A 19932-nucleotide genomic window follows, 5' to 3' on the forward strand; every position below is an offset into this window, starting at 1 on the left:
CTTGGCTATGGCTTCGTACGTCTTGCGTACGCCGTGACGTAATCTTCCACCCGTTCCCTCCCCGCCCCTCTCCCATTCTCCCTCCTGGAGCTGGTGGCCGGCGGGGTTACCGGAAGTGATGATGCAGGAGGCGATGGAGGGGGCGGGGCTTCGGGGCAGCCGCCGCCGGTGGGCCGCAGATGAAGAGGAGGCGGCGGCAGTGGTGGAAGAAGAGGCGGCGGCGGCGGGGGTAGGGAACCTGGAAACGCGAACGGGGATGGTAGGTGGTTTGGACCCGCCGAGCCGCCGTCGTTTCCAGAAAGGGTTTGACTGGAGGAACCTCTGGAGCAGCTGTGAGTTTGGGGAGGGGGGAGTTGAGGAAAAGGGGGGAGCATTGAGAGATGCAGGGGCGGGGGTTGGGTTCCTTCGAGAAAAGCGGGGTGGAAGGGGAGGAGTGGAAATCAGCGCCTTGTCTGGACTGGTCCCCCAGGAAGAAGAGGCTGTGAGGGGAGCCTGTGGCGTGTCAGCCGCAGGGCTCAGAAAACTTGCCTACTGTCCCTGCCTCCCACGGCCAGCACCCCTCAACCCAGGGCCTGGGGGTCTGAGGCCGGAACTGCCCTGGAGGAGGTGCAGACTCTGGTCCTAAGTCCCGGGTGAGCGCTGAGAGGTAGGAGCCCGAGGGGGAGACGGTGGGTGAATCTCCAGCTCCCTCCGCCTTCATTTCCCTCCCCACCCCCATCCGTCTCTTTAATCGTTAACAGCCCCGGAATTAAGGGGCTCCGACCTGAAGGCCTTTCTGTGCACCTTTGCTGTGAACGATAACCATCTGTGCCTGAGGTAATGGGGCTGGAGGCTTTGCCTGTATCCTGTATAGGAAGTGGGATGGGGTGACAATTGTATTGTTTTTTCCAACCCCCCCTTACCCCCATACACACCCCTCGTTTCCACTTTAATTCTCTGTGGCTGAGTGTCAGCCGTGGTCCCCCCCTCCCCCGCCTTTATGGCACTTAGTATCTTGGTTACCTCTTTTGAATTAGGTGTTCACCTTCTATCCCAGATCTTAACTGCAAGCTTTGTAATACTTCAGTCACAGGCTGTGCATTGGGAGTACTTCTCAGCGCCTTGTAGCTTCCTATTATAAGGAGGAGCAATTTCTTTTATGAATAGTGGAATTCTAAAGCCTTTGCAAGGAATCCTAAATGGCATCATAGCCCAGGAATCAAGGTCTCTTGCTCTAAATACTTTATGTGTGAGGAATTTACATGTTGTCAACTCTTTCCAGAATGATTTGATGTTAGGCTAATTCTGGATTTCTCTGTTTCTCTCCACCCACACTTCATGATGCACTTCAGAGAACAGAAAACCCCATATTACTTTTTTGTTTCTACAATTGGACAATGGCTCTTTTATCTTTTTCTCCATTTGTGTCTGGCACACACGTCTTCAGTGACACAATCGACTTGTGCTGATTTTCATCTTATTTGTTTAGCTGATTCTTTGTGTATAGGTGGTCTCAAATGAGACATTGTGATCTGTTCAGTTTTATTGTAAAGAAGAATATAAACCAGTAATGGGTGTGAAAAAAATGTTCGAAGAAAGCAAAGAATAACTGGAAAGATGTCTTTGATATTCTGTTGTTTAAAAAAAAATCTTCAAGTAGCATTCCTCTAGCCTGTCATGTGGATTTCAGAGTGAAGTATATTGATTCTTGTTTTGGTGTTGGTCTTTTTTTTTGTTTTTTAAGAAATTCTCTGTTGAATCTGAAACTGTCTTCTTAATAACTTTGATAGTGCCTAAATTTTAGGTGTCCTTTGATTAGAAAGTGTGTATAAATCCTGTCCCTCTGTAACTGAGCTTGATATGCATTTTGCTAGAAGAATTATCGTAATAGATGTTCTTCTGGTGCTGGAAAGACATTCCTATTCCATTTATCAGGTCTTTTAGGCCTGATAAAACAGAATGCTTAATGCCTTGATTGCACAACTAACAGTGTGCTTGATGTTTCATGAAAGAATAACAAAAGAATGACTGCTGTTCTTACCTTAATAAATTTGGAGCCTTGTTTGCCATTGAACGAAAAGTCCAAAATTCATTCAATCAACAAACATTTATTGACTGGCTACTAAGTGCTAACCAGTGTACAAAGGTGAACACAAGCAAAAGTCTACTCTGTATTGGAGCTTAATTGAAGTGGGGGTGGGGTCAGTGAGATAGTACATAAAGAAATCTAATTTTGATTACGTGCTCAAGAAAATGAATGTTGTGATAGAAAATGTTTGTAATGCAAATCAAGAAACATCTTTCTCCCCTTTTTTTGGTTCTGAACCCAGTGGCACTTTACCACTAAGCTGCATCCCCATCCCTTTATTTTTTAATTTGAGACAAGTGCTCACTAAATTCTTCAGGTAGGGCCTTGCTGAGTTGCTGAGGCTAGCCTTGAACTCCTGATCCTCCTACATCAGCCACCTTAGTTGCTGGGATTGCAGGTGTGTGCCACCACATCTGGCTTCAAGAAAGATTTTTCTGAGGTGATACTTAAGCTGAGCTTTAAATAAATAGCCAGCCATGAAAGATAAGGGGAGGAGCCTTCCAGGTTCAGCGAATGGTTAGTGCAGAAACTAGCTGGAATGAACTTGGCAAGTTCCAGAGACTGGGAAGAAATTGGTGGAAGGAAGGGGAAGAGGGCAGTAATAGCCAGAATAGGGAGCAAAATGTTGAGTAAAAAGAGGGTCAGAGAGGTGGAGGTAGGGCTCAGAATAGGTAGAAAAATAAAGGCTAAAAGGATGAGGAAATAGGTAATGAAGCTCCTTTTTGATTAAATCTATTACATTTCTAAGGGTCTTATCACTGTTTTTGCAGGTACTGTAGGACTATTGTAACAAAAAGTCACCCAGCTGAGAGTGGGAAAGGAGGAGGCTTTGGGATGTTCAGTTGAGGGCATACTTTAATGCATGCTAGTATGTGAATCTTTCATCTCTGTGAATTTAAGGTTGAAGGATCAGGCATGTGTTAATACATGCCCTGTTGGTCTACAGAGATGACCATGAAGATCCAACTTTAAAGCTGTTTTTTTGTGGGGAGGAAGACTTTATGTTGCAATAGTCCACTCTTGTCTGGTCCTCCTGATGGCTAATAACACCCAGCTGATATGTACTAAAAGTTACTCAATGGATTACATTAGATAATGACCACCGTAGGGCTCATTTCCACTATGTTGGCATCTTTGGGTTGGCACATAACCAAGGCCTTTTGTTGGAGGTACAGTGTACTGCTTTGGAGCCTCACCTTGACCAGATTGTCCACTTGAGAGGTCTAATAAAGACTTCTCCTTGATTTGGCCCTTTTCAGCCATATCACAGTGGTCTGAAACAGAAAGAATATGCTTCTTTTTTTTTTTTTTTGAACTTTACAACAGTAACTAGTGTGTTCTTTGAGTGAATCAGCCTTTTGAGCCAGGCAATTAAAAGACTTAAATGTTGCTTAGGCTATTTGAAGTAAACTCAGTATTAGAAATGTTTAATAAAACCTCTTAGTGTTTGGGAAAGATTAATAAAAAATTGAGAATTTGTCATCTTTTGTAGGTTCTGGTATTGTGATAGCACCTATAGATGGTTGTCAGAATGAACTTGAATGGAGCTTTCTGGGGTAGTTCTGGGCAATGAAGGGATGCAGCAGAGCCTGGTACTGAATTCTGATGTGAATACAGTCAAAACCTTACCAAGCAAATGACTAAAGTGAACAGCTTAGGGCGAGGCAAACAATAGACTCCACCCTTCATACTTTCAGTAGAACTAAGAAATGGACAATTGGTAGTAATATATGCACACATACACGTGTACATATGTGTGTATATGCATACATGAATGTAGGTGTATACAGGTACACATATATGCATATAGATACACACCTGTGTTTATGGATGTACACATATGCGCATACGTACATATATTAGCCACACATTTGGTTTGGCCCAGGTTAAAGATTTTGAACTTAATTTTGTATGTTCCTGCTAGGCATAAAATGCTCTATACAGTGGGTTATTAAGCTGTCCACTATTTATCTTAATTTCAATTGTTTATTATAACTCAAGAATGAAAATATCCTGTAGGCTGAAATTTCATCAGCCAGTTTGAAGACTGTGGGCTCTTTTCTAATTTTTGAAAGGGGGTGGATGGGTAGGAGGGGACTTGAACACAGGGAGAGGCCATTGACTCCTACATTGGCCACTAATTGTGTTTGGAGAAAGAATCTGTAAATCCAAGTACATTTGGAGCCTTGGAGCTAGGTTGGCCTTTTAATGTAGGGTACCAGTGAATTTGTTTCTTAATTAGATGGAAGCTTTGGGCAAACTCTTCTGAAAGGTGTACACCTAAAAAGTCAGCTGACGCCACTTGGTGTTGGAGTTGTGGGTAAGTGGTTTTGCATCGCATTAGATGACTTAAAGTTGATCTGATTTTGTTACTGTTTGATATATGTTCTGCAGTAAGGAGAGTTAATTGTACACTGGCTGCCAGTTGTTTTGAGGTGAAGAAGTGGTAACTCAGATTGAAACAATGGTAATTATGTGGTAACTTCTATTTCCCTAGCTCTTGATAACTTACAATTACCTCTTTGTGTCTGTTTATAGATGTTGATACCATTGAACCTGGATCGGTTCTTCCTAATGTTGGGACAGTGGCTGGAGCCCTTTGCACATCAGGGTCAGTTGAGTCAGTGTCCTTTAGTTCAAATCTGATTTCGATAGCTCTGTTTTGGTAGGTGATAGAGGGTCTTATTTGAGGGGGGGGGGAGCCAAAAAGGGAGATTGGGGGGGATAATAGAGAAAAGGTAGGAAGTGGCTCAATCTCCAGTTCTTTGAAATTGTGGTATGCTGAAAAGAGAAAACAGCAGGGGGGAAATGCCCAGTCATCTTTTTTAGGATGTGTGCAAATGAGATGTCATTTTAATACCATAAATCAGAATAGGGAAACTCAGTAAATTGGTGACTAGCCCTTGTTATGACAGAATAAGTCACTTCCCCAGCATCTGGTTACCAACCTGATTGCACAGATAGGTAGACATCTGTGTCATCCTGAGGGCTTGGCCTTGCCCAGGTGTGTCCTTTGGGCTGAGCTGCACTGTTGGCTTTTGAGCTGAATTGCATCATGGGAGCCTAAATTACATAGCTTTGGGAAGCATCATCCATGTTCCAGTTGTGCTCTGTCTTGCTAGAGGACTAAACCTGGCAAATGGAAATAATTCTGTGATGAGACCTATAAAGATGATTGACTGAGGATCTTGGATATCACCCCTGCATAGTATAGGACTTTTTCATTTTGGAAGAGAGTTTACCTTCTTGTTGCCATTGCCTTACTCTCTGCCTGTTAGTCTAGGAGACAGTGTTGGAAGGACCTGGCTCCTTGTTTTAGTAATAGATTGCTACCACACTATTAATCAGCAGAATTTGACTACAGCTTTTAATTCTATTTTGTTCTTGAAGTTATTTGGACTCTTCAGTGTTGACCTGAACTGGACTGGAGTGTGACTTCTAATTTTGGTTCTGAGCAAGACTCAGGTGGTAGCATTTTTTGAATACAGTTAATTTCACTTCCTTGAGTTTAGGAAGAATCAGGAAAAAAGTCAGATCTTTGCAGAACCTTAGAATATTTATTGTGATTTTTTTTTTTTTAACAAGTTGAGCTTTAAGATGCTCTCTTGGTGACCATTACTGGAATATGCTTGTGGCAGGGATGAGGGGATTTTTCTTTCTTCCTTCCTTTTTACCCCACTGCTTGATTCTGAAAAAAGTTCTTATTCTTATAATATTCTTGTACAGTGGGCTTTCCCATAAAATATTAGTTGAACAAAATGTTCTGAAGATGAAAACAGGTTGAATAGCAATGATTTTAGTGGGAAAACAAATCAAGAAAGTTACAGAGACTTCTCAGCACTAATTCTTATCCTCTCCATTACACAGCCTCTCTTAGTCTGTGTAGACATTCAGTAGAGTCTGAGTAAATCCTTGGTATTGGTTTTCTATATTCCTGGTTTCTTTACCTAAACATTTTGTCACAAACTATTAATCTTCTAAATAGGACTCTTTCTATATATAGCATGGCATGTGTGAAGCAATTTTATTAATGACTAATAGGATGAGAGTTTCCCAGTTTAGAGAAGTTGTGGATACTTGGAGAGAAGGCTTTTCCCCCTCAAAATATTTCTGAAAGTTGTCACACTACATTCAAATAGGAGTTGAGGCTTTTTTTTTTTTCCACTTAAATCTTTAGCTAATTGCACATGCTTTAGAGAAGACCTGTGCAAAATATTGACCCATGTACAGTACTTCCTTTACCCAGTGATCTGCTCTGGAATCTGAACAGGAAAATGAAGGTATACCCACTGACAGATAGCTCTGTGGAAATAACCACAATGAGTATACACTGTTTTTTTTTAAAATGTTTGTAAAGCAAATTTACTTTCATTTAAATGCTTGCTTTCTATCCACTGGTTACCTTGCTCATTAAATAGGGAAGAGAGGTTTTGGATACATCTTTGGGGAGCGTGCTAGCCCACTAAAAGCATGAGTGAGTCCTGAGTGGCAGGATCAAGGGACATGCTAGAAGTTTCAGGCCCTATAAGGGTGGATTTGGGGGGGGGTTCTCATTTGTGGTAGTATTATCTTTCTTTCTTGGAAGTGGAATTAAGGAGTTAAAAAGTGATTTAATGAATGCTGTGTCCATCTTTAAGAGTGTTTCCATGGTGCTGGGCGTGGTGGCACATACTTGTAATCCCAGCAGCTCAGGAGGCTGAGACAGGAGGATCACGAGTTCAGAGCCAGCCTTAGCAATGGCGAGGTGCTAAGTAGGACTGGGGATGTGGCTCAGTGTTTGAGTATCCCTGAGTTCAATCCCTGATACTCGCCGCCCCCCCCCCGCCCCCCCCCCAAATTTCCATGGCGCTCCTGTCTTAGCAAATTAATTTTTCTTAGACCTAACTTGTCACTTGTCCAATCATTTATTCAGAACAGTTGGTTATAAGTTATGGCCATGGGCTGGACATTTCTGCTTGGGATTTCCAAATCTTTATGGAAGAGAAAAATCTAAAGGCTTTTCAGGAGCCATTTAGGTGATTCTGTTGGGGTGGGGAGAATTAGAGTTAGGGGAGCAGACCTTTATAGGAACAGAGGAGGGTATTGTGGCCAGGGGATAGTGGGGAAGAGACCAGTTCTCAGTGGTCCAGCTGGGAAGGGCTAAAAAGTACTAAATGGCACTTACTGAGGGGACAGTGGGTAGGAAAGATACAGTCCCACATGATTGCCCAACTCAGGGAATACCATTTACTAGGAGGGGGACAGGGACCTGTGGAGTTATGCAATATACTGGCCCCGATCAGGGCCCTGACCACAAGTCCTCTGTCCCCCAATTGGAAAGTATATTTCTGCTGCAGAGAGAGGAGTGCAGGGATGTAGTGGTTGGTTTGACTAGCTTGGTCTTAAAGACTCCCTGTTTTTTTGTGATGGTCTGCTTATGGAGTGCTGGCTTTCTCTTTTAGATTTATGTCACTTACGACTTTATATTCACAAATCAGAAGTTGGTAAGTAAGATGGAAAATATAATGATCTGTTAAGGTTTGGGTTAAGAGTGTGTGCGTAGGGCTGGGGATGTGGCTCAAGCGGTAGCGCGCTCGCCTGGCATGCGTGTGGCCCGGGTTCAGTCCTCAGCACCACATACAAACAAAGATGTTGTGTCCGCCAAAAACTAAAAAATAAATAATAAAAATTCTTTCCCTCCTCTCTCTCTCTCTCTCTCTCTCTCAAAAAAAAAAAAGTGTGCGTAAGGAAGAGAACAATAGATAGTGACTGTTGTCACATAACAATGTCTGCAGTTCAGTGTGAACAGGTAAGCTCTTGAGGTAGTACATGATTACTCTCTCCTGAAACTAGAGTAAATGTGCAATAAATCACTGTAAAACTTGTCTGCATTTTTAAAATTCAAAAATTTTTAAAAATACCATGTCTGCATTTTTAAAGATTTAATTTAATTTTTTTTTTTTTTTTTAATTTTGGTGGTACTGGGGATTGGATATAAGACTTTACTCAAGCTCTGTCACTAAGCTGCATCCCCAGAGGGGCCTCTTTTTTTCCTCTTTTTTTCCACTTTTTTCCTCCAGCCCTATTATTATTATTATTTTATTTTGAGACAGGCTCTCACTGTTGTCCACACTGCTGACCTTGAACTTATGATCCTCTTCCTCACCCTCCCGAGTAGGTACTTTCACAGTCATGCAAAACCATGCCTGGTATCATGTTGTATTCTACTGAGGTGCATGTGAATCTGCCTAAAGAGTGTGATTTCTTACTAATGCCAAATTCAGCAGTGCTCTGAATTGGTGACACATGAAGATTTCATGATTAGATCAAGCCTGGGAAGTGGCTTCTAAGCATCAGTGAAGTTGGCTTTAATGTGGACCTGTTTTTCTGTGGTGTGTCCAAAATGTGTTTCTTAAATGATAAAAGACACATCAGTCAGGAAATTCCAAGAGTTTTAGGAGTTGGCAGGAGCCAGGAATGAGGGACAAAGACAGAACATATTTTTTATTATACCACATTTTCCTCCAGTTTTGTAATGGAATAAGGCTACCTACAGTTAATTTAGATGACACTTAGCAATGTGCATTATTATTTGATGGTATTTTTTGTTATCCAGGGTGCTGCAAACAGTTGAATAACTCAGGTTACAGGAAGTGAACTTCCCTCAATATAAATGGCATTCCTAGGATTGGAGATGTACCTCAGTGGCAGAGTACTTTCCTAGCATATGCCTGGGTTCCATCCCCAGCATTGGAGTAGAGGATTGCGGGGAGGTCGCATTCCCAGAATGTGCTATATTCTTAAAACTTCACAGTACGCTGGTGCAATTCTAGACCTCCCTAATAGAAGAAAAAAGATAATGAGAAATTAGATATACAGATATCACATTACCTTTTAATATGATTTTAAAACAGTGTAGGTATATATAGTGCATTGGTGGAGAGATTAGGTCTAGAGTCAATCCGGGTTTGAGTCTGAACTTCAGCACCTACTTGCAATTTGAACTTGAATGAGCCATGTATCACGAGGCCTCAGTTCTATCATGTGTACATTGACAGTAATCTCTGGAAATAAGTGTGAAGATTCAATAAGATAATGCATTTGAAGGACATGGCATAGGGCCTTTGCACATAGATAAACATTTAATAATATTAGTTATTGTTAGCTGCATGGCATACATAGCTAAGCTTACCTGGATTGGCAGCTTTCAAGAGGCTAGGAACTATGTCATTTTACTTCTTCCTATTGTCAAAGTATGGGGCAGTGTATAAAACATTGCTAGGCATGCAGTAGATACAAGTTATCTATCGCTTGAAAATAAAACCTGCCCTTTGGGTATCTGGGAAATACATGAGTGATTCTGTAATGGAAACTTCCAGCCTGTTTCCAAAGCTGGCCTAAAACCCAGAGATGGAAAATCTTCCTCTTGAAACCCTATAGAGCCTGCATGAGTCTAACAATGGGACAAGGGGTCAGGATACTGTTGGATCAAAAATTGGGAAACTGATCCAGGAGACATTTTAATCTTTGGCCATACGCCTTAAAGTTCAATGAGTTGGGCAAAACCACATGAGACTTTGGAAGGAAACAAGGTTTTCTTTTAGCAGGTCCAGATAATCTTTGACAAGAGAGTCAGCTGGTAAGTGCCATGTTATGAATTTGCTTCTTAGGAGAAGTGAAAAGCCCACATCCACACGCAGAGGGCTCACTGACCAGTCTCACTTGTTGGTGAACTCTACTGAGGCCTGATCTCTAACTTGGTTAGCTCAGTTAAGTACTCTGGAGAGTACTTAAGTAGAACCACCACTGGGCAGTCCTTGAGTCTAGCCTGGACTCTGCCATTATTTGCTGTGTGACTTTTGGCAGGTCATATCCCCTCTTTGAATTTGTTTCATTAACTGATTTTTGGGGGGAAAGGGTACCAGGGATTGAACTCAGGGGCACTCGACCACTGAGCCATGTCCCCAGTCCTGTTTTGAACTTTATTTAGAGACAGGGTCTCACTGAGTTGCTTAGCACCTCGCTTTTTGCTGAGGCTGGCTTTGAACTTGTGATCCTCTTGCGTCAGCCTCCCAAGCCTCTGGGATTACAGGCTTGTGCCATTGCACCCAGCCTTTAACTGTGACAAATGACTAAATTTCTTGAAGTGTGGCTTTGGTTACTCTATGGCTTTGGTTACACTTACAGTATATGAGCTGCTCTTATGAGCACTCAAGGGTGTGTATTTTTGTGTCACTGACAGTATACAAGATGACTTTTGGTGGTATGTGATGATTACTTTTAATTTATTCTAGTTTTTAATATGTATTAAAACATATTAAAACATAACTAGAATATGACACATGTGTCCACCTGGATATTTAGGCTTAGAATAATGCTAAAGTAGATAGAATTTTTTTAAGCTTAAAAAAAAAAATCTCATGAACAGTAGTTGAGATGGAAAATGGACATGTAAATCATAAAGGTGGTAAGGAATGGCTGAAGTTTGTAAATTTCTAGTGCAGTGCCAGATCTTAATGTTAAATCTTTGTGGTGATGGCCACAGTCCAGCAGGTCCAAATTTGAGTGGGCTTATAGACTTTTCTAACTCAAGCAAATTAACAGATTTTTATTTTCATAGAAAAAATATTCATAGGTTATATAGAATTTAAAATGTCATAAACATTAATAGCGCTGCCTTTTTTTTTTCTGTTGTATAGTACTGGGCATCAAAACTGGGCCTTGTGTATGCTATGCAAGAATTCTACCACTGAGTGACATCCCCAGCCTGTGACCCCCTTTTTTTAAAACAATAAAAAATGAATAATATTGTATCCTTCACTGTTAGCAGTTTCTCTGCTACCTGGATTGATCTTTAGTTCCATTCACTCTTTGATGTTGGGACTTCTATGGTAGAAGTTAGGGTCTGACTTGCTCTGTTAGGGAAGAAGAAGAAAAACCCTTGACTGCTTCTCTTGCACACAAGCCAGGGCACGGATTCAAGGCTCTGAAAGCTCTGCCTCATCTCAAGAGCCATCCTGTACATTACTTACTGCTGGTAACTGTTTTAGAAGGACAGTGTGACATGTGCCTTAAAATGAAGTTAAACACTGAGGCAGACAATTTTTAAAAATCTTGTTTCACTTTCTTTCCTGTTGCTCATGATTTAACGCAGTGAGGAGGTCTTGAAGGCAAACTAGTAGTGGTGAAAATGATACCATCTATTGTGGGAGGTGCTCTTTTCAGTAAAACCCCAGAATAAAACTGGAATCTCTATTGAGCAATAGAGGTTGGGAAAGCTGCTTCCAGATGTAGTCTGTGTTTCTTGATTTTTTCTGCTTTTTAAAGCCTTTTTTATCTATCGTTCCTGTATATTTTCTGTGTATCTTACCACTGTCATCTCTAATCATCTACATACATTTGGTGGTTGGTATATGTTTTTCAAGTGATCTTATTCCAAATTTACTCGGCATAAAGGACCATGGATTTATTATTGCTCCCTGTTATAAATTGTTTAATGTTTCAAATGATAATTTTTGAAAATTGCTATAAAGATGTTTTCAAGTCTATTTCCTTTCTGTGCCATATGTTACAGGATTAGTTTAATATTGAGGAAATGGTGATAATGATGTAGCATGAAGTTTATCTTCTACTTCATTTGTGTAATATAAGATATATAAGATTTCTTCTTTTTTCTTTCTTTTTTTTTTTTTTTTTTAAACAGAGCTGAGGATGGAACCCAGGGCCTTGAGCATGCTAGGAAGGTGCTCTACCACTGAGTTTCACCCCCAGTCCTCTGTATGATTTCCTAATGAGAAACTCCTCTTATGTTCCCCAGCTGAGGTGGGATTTAGTGTTCCATGCTTCAAATCCTTATATAATTTTGATTTTTTTTTTTTCATTCACACTGTCTTCTGAGAACGGCTGTGACTTGTGTTACTGGTACATTGGGGAAGTCTTTTACCTAAGGTCATATACATTCATATATATATGTATATATACACACATGTACATACACACACACACCAGGCCTTATGCATGCTTGGTAAGAACTGCACCACTGAGCTATATCCCAAACTATTCCTTTTTTTAAAAAATTTTTTTGAGATAAGGTCTCTCTAAATGGCCTTGCTAAGTTGGGACTGGTCTCATACTTGCCATCCTCTTCCCTCAGCCTCGGGAATAGCTTCCGGGATTACCAGCGTGGGACACCACTTCAGGTTTTAAGGCTGTTTTGCCGGATTAAAAATCTTCATTCCCAGAAAGATCTACTTCATGGTATGCATATGCAGCAATTTTATTTGAATTGTAACCAGTTTACCTCTCTCCTTGGATGTAAAACTCACAAGACCACCTTACTCAGGGCAGATATATATCAGGTTTCTGAAATAGTCCATTCCCTTAGTACAATGATTGATGAGTCTGGATGAATTTTGAAAGGGAATGGGCATGGTTTGTGACATTTGCCCTTGCTCTACAGACTAGGTTTTGTAAAGCCCTTAAAGTGGGGTTATTTATTTCCTTCTCTCCTTGGGAAATTGCCATTGGATCAATGTGTATTGGTTAAGCTTTCTTGTGGGCAGCTGAGCAGTAGGGTTTTTAGAGATGAGAGCCACATGAAAGAAGAAGATTCCTTCCCAGTCATACAAATAATTATCTCCATGGTAGTATAATCTCCATAAAAGTATAAGCATATGAAACCACTCAGTTAAAAAGATGATACATAATTCAGAGGAAGGTTGTACAAACATGGTGGTAGAGTTCAGTACCTTTCCAGGCTGTTTCCAGGACCACTTATCATGATCTTCTTAAGGTAGAGTAAACTTTCAGTTCATCTAGAATCTTTTTGCTTCTAAAATAAAGAGTTTTGGGGATGTTGGAAACTTGAACTTTCCTGGAAAATTCAAATTTAAAAAAAAAAAAGAAACACTTAATTGAAGATTTAATCTTTAATTCGAACTTTAAAACTTCCCTAGGCAAAGAACTGAAATTGCTCAATCTATCAGAGCATTTGCTTTTCTAAGTATATAGTTCTCAACTATTGCTTGACCCAGCGAAAAGAGCTAATAAAAAGTTATGCAACAGGTTAAAATCTTTCCAGTTGCCTTTCCCCCTGTTTGGAAGGAATGATTTTTTTTTGTTCTCAGTAAGTAATTTGGTCCAAGCCACTCCCCTTTCTTATTTGCATATAGTGCTGAAATTGATTCACTCAACACAAAATTCTAAAGCTTTCCAGCATTAATACTTCTGACAAAACCTGCTTAAGCAAAAGAGCTTCGATTGCCATAACAGCTTAAAAGAGCAGAAATTTTTAGAAACACACTTTTAACATTGCTCAAGATTTCTAAACAGATAAAAAAGATATTTTCTCCTTAAAAAGAGCCAGATTTTGTGGTTTTCCAGTTAGAAGTATATGAATGAGGGACTAGCTTTCCTAGATGGAATGTGAATCATTCATAGGGGACTTCTGAAACTCAAAACCAGTCTTATAAGCTAGAAAATTTTGGCCTCCAAAATGTAATCCTCTCAGGATTACATAGGATCTTCGTAGAGAAGCGTGCATAGTTTGACCCCAGGATTTAAATATGTAGTGTTTTTGAAAGAAGAAATGTATTTATATGCTGCCAGCTCTTCATTCCAACAAATTGGAGCGCCTCTTGTTCTTCAGGACCTTATAGTATTTTAGGAACATCAGAAACAAGAACAATTAAGGTTGTAAAATCAATACTATAAAAAAATCAGTTGTATAAAAGAAGGTGCTGAGAGGCATAGAGACACTTGGTCAGCAGGAAGGAGTCCTGTAGGAAGAAAATCTGAGTTAGACTCGAAGGACCAAGACTAGAGAACAGGGAGATGAAGGGGAATTTATTTTGAGTAGGGACATGGCATGCCCATGTGTGTGTGTGTTTACTACAGTGGCAGTGTGGAGAGATTGGAAGTAGTTAAACCTTTTGTGAAGGTATTACAATAAAGACAGCAGAGGCCTGAACTAAGTCACTGTAGATTGGGGAAGGATAGATACTCAGGAGTTAGAACTTAAAAACCTGGCTTATTCTGATAAAAACTCATTTGTTCCATTTGGCTCAGTAGACAGAGCAGTGCTCTGCTCCATACAACCACACAGGAACCCAGGCTGACGTAGGAAGGCTCTACTGTCTCATATGGTACCGTTTTTATAGTTTGGGTCACTGGCTCAGCTCACTAAGGGGGAAAGATGGGTGAGATGTCATGTGACAAATCTGTGCCTGGGCCTCAAAATAATATCACATCTGCCTGCAGTCACTGAGTCATTTCTGCCTACAGCCCATTGGCCAGAAATAGACACATTTCCCCATGTAAATGAAAGGACACTTGGAAACTGGGGAGCCGATGGAGTGTTTGCTGAGCTCCCTTGACTCTGTCATAGAGTAGGGACTTGTGTAAGCTGCTTTATTTCCGAGCTCATTTCCTCATCTGTAAAACAGAGATAACAGTAGTACCATCCTCCCAGGGTAGCTGTGGAGATTAAATGCTATCATGACTGGAAAATGTCCAGCATTGTGTCTGGCACATAAGAGGTTGGAGGAAACCTTCAAATTTGGTCTTGAGATTTTCATTCTATGCATGTATGTCACTGGAGGGTCATACCAACCAGTTTAAAAATGAAATGTAAAAGAAATATGATAAATCAGAGTGCATCACAGGAGGGTAAATATTATTGTGTGAAACTTCATTAGGTCATGCATGTGTTTACATGGGTGTATTAAGTCAGGATGTAGAATGTATTTCTCACTGAAGGTTGTAGCTGCAGTTTGAAAGCTGCTGGTCTAGTTCAAGCTCTCATTCTGAGTAACTAAAAGATATGGAGCACCAAAACATACAGAATGCCTTCCTACGGTGGTGTGCTTTTTGTGAAAGAGGCAGTTTAAAAACCTGCATTTAAAAAAGTGTCTTTGAAAGCATTTTCCTTAAAAGAAAGAGTAGAACGTGGGGTTAGATTTTAGCTTTGCCACTTTTTAGCAATGTCGCCTTAGGCAAATTATTCGCACTTAATGCCTCAATTTTCTCATCTATAAAATGGTGAAAATAACATCTACCCTCTGGGGACTTTGTGTGGATTATTGGGTTGTTGTATTAGTTAGTATGTGCAAAAATGCTTTTAAAATATAGTTTGGTACATAGTAAACCTTGGGGAAGTATTTGTGGATATTATTATGTAAAATGATGAGTAATCTGTTGTAGTGGTGCACACCTATAATCCCAGCAGTTTGGGGGTGTGAGGCAGGAGAATTGCAAGTTCAAGGCCAGCCTCAGCCTCAGCTATTTAGTGAGACTGTCTCTCTCAAAAGCATATGTGTGTCTATGTATACACACACACACACGCACACGCGCACACACACACACACATACACACACATACCATGGGCTGGGTTGTAGCTCAGTGATAGGAAAAAAAGGGATGTATAATGTGCATGTAAGATTTGTGCAGTGCAGTAGGTACATGGTAGGTGGTTATTTTTCATTTGATTCTTTAGAAAGTGTTTCTTAGGTGTTTCTTCACATTGCCTTACACTCCTCCCTTCTTGGAGCTTGCAGTAATGTCCTGTTTCTTTTATTCCCTTGTTATATTTGTTTACTTGTGACTCATGAATGTTTGTGTTCCTTACGAATAAATATTATTGTCATTCATTTAAACCTTAAATATATAATAGAATAAAGTGTTTTATTAAAAAAATATCATTGCACACTTAAAAATTCAGTCAGAAAAACTTACTGAGGGAGAAAGTAATGAAGCATTTTCTTTTCTGGTTCTTAAAAACATTTTTTTTGGCCAGGAAGAAAACAGCATCAGTTTTTTAAGATTGTTTTAAGTTTGACTTCTTGCAGTGAGCAGTTAATGTCAGCAAACCGATTTGTAGTGAGAAAGATGACTGTGCTTTTTGCTAAGCAGTGGTGGATAATGACTCTTCCATTTTGATAAGCCCATTGGCAGTATTGAGTTGAAACCTGGGTGAATAGGAGTTAATCCTGGTTGCCTGGCACAAATGAATTTGTTATGTAATTTGGTACCCACAAGCCCTTTCGGGAGGTCTTTATTATCATGACAGTATCCATCTAGGCCTGAAGGTGAATTTTGTTGTTCTCATCTAATTCCACCAGAATGATTCTCATAACTAAAGGGTAGCACCTTGCTCTTAAATACCTGCATTTGGCTTTTGCTTTGACACAAGGGTGTGTTAATCAAGAATGGGCATTAGAAATTCAGAAATATTTTAGTGATTTATTAATAGTTTAGAAGGTTTTTCTCTCTCTTCTTTTAACTGATTTAACTTCTAAAAAATGAGTCGCATAATCAACATTCCGTCTGACCAGCCTCCGAAAGGTCTATTAATGCTCTCTGTTGTAGTTGCTACTGGAGTTCATTTGTGTCAATCCTGCCGCTGCTGAAACTAATGCGGAAGGGGTGTCAGTTTGGTTTTCCATCACCTGACACAGTGGACTCCTTAAGCCTGGCGTTGGTGGACATCCACTGTTAACAAGCCTGTACTATTTTTTATGACTCACTGAGAAGTCATGTGGTGGTGTGATCCCCATCCCCAGCTACCAGCACTTAAACTTGTAATTTTCAATGTATTGTGTTAAAACAAACTTCTAATTCTGGCTATTTTTCTTTTTGATTTTAGTCCTAAAATTGGAGGCTCTATTTTTATAAAGCAGGCTCCTATAAAAGTCACCAGTGTTGCTATTCTCTCTCTACCCCAAATATCATAGCTGAGCCTGGGGGTGGGGAGAGCATGAGCTGGCTGTTTCACAGGGTAAGCAGAGTGAGTGGGCCTGCCAGCCAGCGGGGGTGGAATTTGCTCTTTGCTTTCTTGGCAAGTGCCTCTGGCTTTGGAAGCCCTGTTTAGGACTTTAGATCTTAGTCTTTTCTTGCCATCCTATGCCCATTGTCTCTGGTAGTTCTACAAGAGATGGAAGACCTTTATTGCCCACACTCTTACCCTCTTTGCCAAGGTACATGCTTCAGTTGTCTGAATCCAGAGCTCTTCTGCCATTGAATGAGTTTTTGTAAATTACACAGTGGTGTAACATCTTAAGAAATGTAAAACTGTGAGCCCTTCTGTTTTAAACAGTTGAATCCCTATTTAAAATAAGTAGTATGCAGCGTTCAGAGACGGTACTGGTTTTTATTCTTGCATCTCAGACCTCTTTGATAGGATGCCTTCGTTTATTGAAATGGGAAAGACTGTTCACACCAGTACCCGAAAGGTTTTCACTGGGGCTTTCTAGAGTGCTGCATGGAAGTAGCCTCAGTAAACCTATTGACTTACGTCCTTGATAAAAGAGGAGACAGGAGAGATTTCCATTAATAATGTGAATTTTTCCCAAGAGGCCGAGGTGCAGGTCAGAAAGAGACAGGTTAAACATCTCCCTGTTTCAGCTTCAAATTCTGACATTTGCTACGTGGGAGGTGAAAATCAATTTGTAAAGTGTCAGGGAGAGATGGAACCTTATATTGCTGACTGAGAAACTGAGAAGCCATGTTTTATCACATTATCTAAGAAACTGATAAGGGAAGGAATAATTGGAGCAATGAGACAATTTATTCACCCTCTTTCCTAAAGCTGGCAGGGTGCTGGGAGTGCAGAGGTCTAGGAGAAATTGGATCTTTAGAACCAACTCTTGAGAAGTTCTGATCCTTAAAACTCAGCCCCTTTACTGTTGAGTATTTGTTAACATCAGCATTTAATTAGAATTGGTATAAATAGCTACCATTTGTTGAGAAACTGTTCTAGGGAAAGTGCCAAGCATGTCAGGTTGATCATTTATTCAATCATGAGTTAATATACTTAAAGTGATGGACAGGTGCCTTGTACAGAGGGAGTTCTCAGTAAGTATCAGGGATCATCATTCAGTACATACTTAGCAAACACTTGCTGTGTGCCACATAATTCAGGTGCACATGATAAAAATCCCTGTGAGTAGTGGAAGCTGGCAATAAATAAGTCAACAAATAAGAATTTCAGAGAGTGGCATGTCTTGTGAAGAGATAAAACAGTGTTGTCCTGGGGTGGAGTGAAATGACACTTAAATTGGTTGGACACTTAAATTCATCTCAGCATTTGAACTGAGACCCCTCAGATAGGAAGTGATCTTTTGTTTTTCCTAGTTTTCAGGTGAGAAAACTGAGGTGTAAGGTGGTTCAAGTGTGTGCTGGAGAGCCAAGAGGGTCAGATTATACAAACATCATCATTCTGCAGCTGAATCACTTTTTGTTCTTCCAAAAAGGTACAGAACTATGCTAGAGCAGCTGAAGGAGCTGCAGTATTTTGAGTGAAGGGGTTGATTGTGGTTGCAGTACATGCTAAACAATGATGGCAGTTCAGGGAGTTGCTGGTAATTCTGTGGAGTCCCATTCTTGGATGCAAAATTTGTGTGTGTGTGTGTGTGTGTGTGCGCGCACACTTACAGTTTATTCTGGGACCCATAGCTATCCTGAGGTTTTCATATGTATCAAAAGATCTTGGGGCTGGGGATGTGGCTCAAGCGGTAGCACGCTCGCCTGGCATGCGTGCGACCCGGGTTCGATCCTCAGCACCACATACAAACAAAGATGTTGTGTCCGCTGAAAACTGAAAAATAAATATTAAAAAAAAAGATCTTATTGGCTCTATTGCTTTTGCTTTGTTTTAGAATTTTCTCATACTGGCTTTTCTTAAAATAGGGACTAGCTATGAGGACAGAGTTGGATTAGACAGCACTGCATTGGCCCTGAGATGTGGCAATTTTGTCAGATCATGTGGTCGGTAGTGGGCAAGAACTTGTAGGGATCATCAGATGCCTTACTTTGCAAAAGGTGTAGAGTTCTATTTTGATTTAATTATCTGCTCATCTCTATACATGTATCCTGGGGCTTCATGCCATATAATCATTTTTGAAAATAAGTAACTGTCAAAAAAAAAAAAAAAACAGGCAGAGCCTCAGGTTTCAACCTGTAGGGAATATATTTCCAATAAAGACATGAAACATGAACATTTCCTGTCACTGTCTTAGAAACTTGAACACTTTCTAAATTTGCTCCTCAGCACTTAAAATCAAAAAGAGATTGTTTCAGTGATAGTAATTGAAATCAAGAGTGTAGCCAAGTTCTGGTCAGTTCTGGTCTGTTTCATAGGATGTGGTTTAGATCAAATACCCATTTCAGCTGGAAGATTGTTATTTTTCATGGGAAAAGACTTCCAGAAGCTCTTACATTATAGCCTTGAATGTTGGGAGGAGGCTTCACCTTGGGAACATGAGCAGGACAGAAAATATGCCCATAGTACAGCAAAACACCTGTAAGTACTCTGGGGCATGTCAACTTCAGGAGGGCGAAGATTGTGAAAATGTGCAATTGCAGGCTTGTTAGTCTTACAGTCTTCTAACTAGCATCCTTTGAGTTGTAATGGAATTTGACTGTTTTTGTGAGCTAGGGATCTTTGGTCCTGTTGTTCAGCTAAAGGTTCTCACATATGGGGTGAAATATGGCCTAGCAAGTTGGTCCTGGAGCATGAATCAGAAAGTCTGAGTATTAGATTTTCCCTTTCTGTGCTCTGTGAAGTAGAACTGAGTGACATAGCTTGGTAGGGACACTTTCAGTTGTGACCAAAACTAACATCTGGTCTGTGCAAGAGGGAATTTACTTGTTTATGGCTCACATATTTTTGAAGTCTAGACTTTTATCTTACTCTAGGTATAGTTGGATTTGGGGTACAAATAATGCCTTGAGAATTCAGTTTCTCTCTGTCTTCGGTGCTACTTTCTATTTGGGGATTTCATTCTTGGGTTCTACCTGCATTAGAGCTGAGACTCATGTAGTAAGGAGGGCCCATATAATCCTCACACTGACCTTTGATAGGCAGTGTTACTTTCCCTGGTGGCTGTGG

General features: G+C 40.4%; 1 protein-coding gene across 10 annotated transcripts in view; it reads left to right on the forward strand.

Moving 5' to 3' along the window:
• Positions 1-133: 133 nt before the first annotated feature.
• Dcun1d3 (defective in cullin neddylation 1 domain containing 3) overlaps positions 134-19932 on the forward strand; it is a 37152-nt gene continuing 17353 nt past the window's right edge. For 3 of the 10 annotated variants that reach the window (XM_078024266.1, XM_040276635.2, XM_005323724.4), the window contains exon 1: positions 134-332. The gene's annotated coding sequence lies outside the window, so the exon portion shown is untranslated. Of the gene's footprint in view, positions 333-469; positions 647-7785; positions 7857-12200; positions 12305-19932 lie in introns of all 10 variants that reach the window. The other 7 variants (XM_040276632.2, XM_040276636.2, XM_040276631.2 and 4 more) reach the window with 5 other exon arrangements.

The sequence above is a fragment of the Ictidomys tridecemlineatus genome, chromosome 10 (assembly GCF_052094955.1).
Source record: "Ictidomys tridecemlineatus isolate mIctTri1 chromosome 10, mIctTri1.hap1, whole genome shotgun sequence".
NCBI lineage: Eukaryota > Metazoa > Chordata > Mammalia > Rodentia > Sciuridae > Ictidomys > Ictidomys tridecemlineatus.